Source organism: Sprattus sprattus (assembly GCF_963457725.1).
Source record: "Sprattus sprattus genome assembly, chromosome: 5".
Lineage (NCBI taxonomy): Eukaryota > Metazoa > Chordata > Actinopteri > Clupeiformes > Clupeidae > Sprattus > Sprattus sprattus.
Genome location: NC_137924.1, coordinates 4,036,729 through 4,042,377, shown reverse-complemented (window position 1 = coordinate 4,042,377; position 5,649 = coordinate 4,036,729).

Here is a 5,649-nt window from a genome sequence, read left to right as displayed (position 1 = left end):
ACAAAGTTTCTGCGTTAGGTGGTTTGAGCTGAATTAATTGCAGAAATAGGTACAAAGAAAAAGAAGTGAAAAGAATAAGAATCCTATAAATTGCAAAAGAGGGCATTTCATGCACTTTGATAAGAAAAGTTTTTATAACATTTCATGCACTGTAATAAAAGGCATTTCATGCTCCTTAATGACATTAGAAATTTCATACACACTTTACTTTGTCTTAATTCATTGCTTTATTTTACACAAATGACTGACTGAAGGATACATTAAAGTGATAAATATAGACAGAGAGAGAGAGAGAGAGAGAGAGAATTTTCATATTGAGGTATACTCACTTTTCTGGATTTCTGGTGGCAAAGATCACGGTCAGTTGCTCCGTGTATCTCTCTGGTCAAGTGCAGAGGAGGAATGAAGAAAATGCCTGGTGGGGAAAGGGAGAGTGAGAGGAGCGAATGTGATGAGTCACTATTTATAGACCAAAGCCTCAGAGGAGCTCCATCTACTGGTTGGCCAAGGAACCCCAGTTCTACTGCCTTGTGTTTCCGGGAAGTGCCACTGCTTACTGTAAATGAATGCCTGGTGGGGAGAGTGAGAGTGAAAGGAGCGAGTGTGATGAGTCACTATTTATGTGTGTGTGTGTGTGTGAGAGGAGTCCTTATATCTGGACCAAAGCCTCAGATGAGTTCCATCTACTGGTTGGCCATGGAGCCAAGTCAGAGACACACACACACAAACACACACACACACACACACACTCTCACACACACACACACACACACACACACACACACACACACACACACACACACACACACACACACACACACACACACACACACACACACACACACACACACACACACACGCAGACAGGTCAGATTGCACTGAAAGAATTCCACTCTGCCACCTGTTACTGCCTTGTGTTTATAGGAAGTGCCACTGCTTACTGTAAATGAAAGCTTTTTGCTTTCACTTTCTACTTTCGTCACATGACATGCATCTCGTGTCCAGCAATCCAGGAGAAGGACAAGACATATTTTTTTTTCTTCAATATGATTTCAAAACAGACTTTTCAATGAACACTGGGGTCATTGCCAAAACACTGATCTAACAGAGAAAAGCGCAAACACCAGGGAGATTAACAGATTTACTGATCTCTGTTTCTGTGACACACACACACACACACACACACAAACACACACACACACACACACACACACACACACACACACACACACACACACACACACACACACACACACACACACACACACAAACACACACACACACACACACACACACACACACACACACACAAACACACACACACACACACACACACACACACACAAACACACACACACACACACACACACACACACACACACACACACACACACACACACACACACACACACACACACACACACACACTCCACTGTTTATGTTTCCTTATTTGCTGACAGAGGGGCAAAAGGCCTGACACCCAGTCTGATGAGTAGTCTCTCTCTCTCTCTCTCTCTCTCTCTCTCTCTCTCTCTCTCCTTCTCTCTCTCTCTCCTTCTCTCTCTCCCTCTCTCTCTCTCTCTCTCCTCTGATCCCAGTCTGATGAGTAGTCTCTCTCTCTCTCTCTCCTTCTCTCTCTCCCTCTCTCTCTCTCTCTCTCTCCTTCTCTCTCTCTCTCTCTCTCCTGATCCCAGTCTGATGAGTAGTCTCTCTCTCTCTCTCTCTCTCTCTCTCTCTCTCCTTCTCTCTCTCTCTCTCTCTCATTGGAAGCGGATGTGCGTGTGCGTGTGCGTGGTGAGCGAGTGAACGGAGCGCGTTGAGTGTGAGTGCGACAGGTTTGCCGACTGTGGCGTTCTAACTCTTCTAACTTTGTTTGCGTGTTTGTATTGTGTCTATTTGTGTATATATGCTTTAGATTTGACCATTAGGTGGTCTACTTATTTTGTGTCTTTGGCTGTTTTTCCCGGAGGTGCTTACCGGCTTACCGGTGCGTGGTACCTCGGGGAACAATGGACTTTGAATATTTAATCCGGCGACATGGCGTCAAAATTGAGTCTTTAAACTTAAACATTGAGGATGTAAGTCTAGCTATGGGGAAGATAGTAGGCTACGAAAATGTAGTTTCTGCTTCGAGAATGAATCAAGCAATTGTTTTATTTTTGAGCATCAATCGATAAGGCCCACGAGGTCATTAAACATGGCATTACTATTGGGGGCGAATTTACGCCCGTTCTTCCTCTCAGTAGTCCTGCGAGGAAAATCACACTGTCTAATGTCCCTCCCTTTATTAAAGACGAGGTTATTGTACGCGAGTTATCTCGCTTTGGAAAAGTAGTTTCCCCTATTAGAAAAATGTACCTGGGGTGCAAGTCATCCCTGGTTAAGCGCATGGTGTCTTTTAGAAGACAGGTTTACATGGTCCTGAAAAATGGACAGGCTGACCTCGAACTTAGTTTCAATTTGCACCGGATCCACCTGCACCTGTTTCCCTTTTGACTGACGTCCCTTTGGCTAGCCCTGTCGTGTCGGACCGCCTGGCGCCGCTGGTGGGGCTGTTGCGGCGGAGCCTGTGGTTACTGAACCTGTGGTGTTTGACCGGGCTGTGAAGGAGGCTGCTGTGGCAGGTGGTAAGGTGGCTGAGCTCTCCTCCCTTGACTCAGTCACAGACCTTTCTGGTCCTCCTGAGGAAAAGACTGGTATATCAATGTCGGGTGTGGTAGCAGCGATGGAAACGGAGACAAGTTTCAAAGTACCAGCTTTGAAGAGAAAATTGGTGGTACAGGCAGAGGCTAACAGTGATGAAAATAAAGATGAGTCTGTGGGGTCTGACGGGTCTGAGTGTTCAGTGGTAAGTTTTCCAGTGCATTACAAAGCGACGGAGATCCGTTGCTTTCTGCGTAACACCAAAGGTGAAAAAAACGTTGACATTGTTTTTTTTTTTTCCAAAGCGGTCTCGGTTGATTAATGATGTTGCCTGTTACATAAGAGAGGGTGCCTTTGATGAGGAGGAGGTTGCACGCCTCCGCATGTATTTAAATGCAAAAGGAGTGGTCAAATGAAATGTTGTTAAATTCAGAATTAGTATTGATTTTCCTTTCTGTTGTGCTTGTGTTGGTTTCTTTACTGTGGTGTGTGTATAGGTGGTGGTGTACAATAAAAACTTTGTTCAAAATTAAAAAAAAAAGAATTCTCTCTCAGCAGCATGGAGGTCCGATGTGTTCTGCCCAGATGGATCAGCTGAATGAAGCCAAGAGAATCCTGTCTGTGTGGGCAGCCTAACGTCTCTCCCAGGGGTCAGGGGTCAGTGTCTCTGTGAGTGTGTGTGTGTGTGTGTGTGTGTGTGTGTGGATTTGACCCAGAGGTCAGTGTCTCTGTGAGTGTGTGTGTGTGTGTGTGTGTGTGTGTGTGTGGATTTGACCCAGAGGTCAGTGTCTCTGTGAGTGTGTGTGTGTGTGTGTGTGTGTGTGGATTTGACCCAGAGGTCAGTGTCTCTGTGAGTGTGTGTGTGTGTGTGTGTGTGTGTGTGTGGATTTGACCCAGAGGTCAGTGTCTCTGTGAGTGTGTGTGTGTGTGTGTGTGTGTGTGTGTGTGTGTGTGTGTGTGTGTGTGTGGATTTGACCCAGAGGTCAGTGTCTCTGTGAGTGTGTGTGTGGATTTGACCCAGAGGTCAGTGTCTCTGTGTGTGTGTGTGTGGATTTGACCCAGAGGTCAGGGTCTCTGTGAGTGTCTCTGTGAGTGTGTGTGTGTGGATTTGACCCAGAGGTCAGTGTCTCTGTGAGTGTGTGTGTGTGTGTGTGTGTGTGTGGATTTGACCCAGAGGTCAGTGTCTCTGTGAGTGTGTGTGTGTGGATTTGACCCAGAGGTCAGTGTCTCTGTGTGTGTGTGTGTGTGGATTTGACCCAGAGGTCAGTGTCTCTGTGAGTGTGTGTGTGTGTGTGTGTGTGGATTTGACCCAGAGGTCAGGGTCTCTGTGAGTGTGTGTGTGTGTGTGTGTGTGTGGATTTGACCCAGAGGTCAGTGTCTCTGTTTTTACGCTGGCAAAAACCTGAAAGTTGCTTGAATAGATGTTTATCGCGCGTGTTGCGAGTTTTGGCATTAATCTGATGCCATACTCTCTGCACCTTTACTTTTTAACGCCCACAACTGACTAGTAGAGTGTGTTTGTGTATGTGTGTGTGTGTGTGTGTGTGTGTGTGTGTGAGTGTGAGTGTGTGTATGTCTGCCAGTGTATGTGCCTGTGTGCCTGTGTGTGTGTGTGTGTGTGTGTGTGTGTGTGTGTGTGTGTGTGTGTGTGTTTGTGAGTGTGTGTATGTCTGCCAGTGTATGTGCCTGTGTGAGGGTGTGCCTGTGTGAGTGTGTGTGTGTGTGTGTGTGCCTGTGTGAGTGTTTGAGTGTGTGAGTGTGTGTATGTCTGTGTGCCTGTGTGAGTGTGTGTGTGTGTGTGTGTATATCTGCCAGTGTGTGTGCCTGTGTGCCTGTGTGAGTGTGTCTGCCAGTGTGTGTGCCTGTGTGCCTGTGTGGGTGTGTGTGTGTGTGTATTTGCCTGTGCGAGTGTGTGTGTGTGTGTGTGTGTATGTGCCTGTGTGAGGGTGTGCCTGTGTGAGTGTGTGTGTGTGTGTATGTGCCTGTGTGAGGGTGTGCCTGTTTGAGGGTGTGCCTGTGTGAGTGTGTGAGTGTGTGTGTGTGTGTATGTGCCTGTGTGAGGGTGTGCCTGTGTGAGTGTGTGAGTGTGTGTGTGTGTATGTGCCTGTGTGAGGGTGTGCCTGTGTGAGGGTGTGCCTGTGTGAGTGTGTGAGTGTGTGTGTGTGTGTGTGTATGTGCCTGTGTGAGGGTGTGCCTGTGTGAGTGTGTGTGTGTGCCTGTGTGTGTATTTGTGTGAGTGTGTGAGTGTGTGTATGTCTGCCAGTGTTTCTGTATGTGAGGGTTTGAGTTTGTGAGTGTGTGTATGTCTGCCAGTGTGTGTGTCTGTGTGTGATCAGTAGTGGGAGTTTCTTTACAGACTTAGTTCTACTTTACAATCTCTCTCTATCTCTATTTTTATCTTTCTCGGTATCTCTTTCTCTGTCTCTCTCTCTCTCATTCAAACACATACTCTCACACACACTTGTTCAGCAGGAGGAAGACTAGTGTGTTCTCTCTCTCCTCTGTCACCCCTCACCACACACACACACACACACACACACACACACACACACACACACACACACACACACACACACACACACACACACACACACACACACACACACACACACACAACACACACACACACACACACACTCACCACACTGAGCCGGAGAAAATGCTAAACCGCCACGTGAGAAGAGCAGAGGGCAAGCGTAGGGACCGCCATTTTGTCTCTGAATGAATGATTTACAACTATGCACTGTCCTACTGTCCTACTGTAGCTTTAAATACATCTCCACAAACTCTAGCCTTCTCTTTCATTGGACAAACTATAGCAGGCCAAAATTTAGCCATCTCTTTCATTGGTTTGTTAAACATCTTACATTATGATTTCGACAGGAAATTGCTGACTTTATTGCCAGTGAAGATGCCAGACTTGTGTGCAGCCTGCTCTATTGAACGTTCTCTCGAAACGAGAACCCGTGGGATCACCTTTATTTTATTATATCAGTAATATTGCTT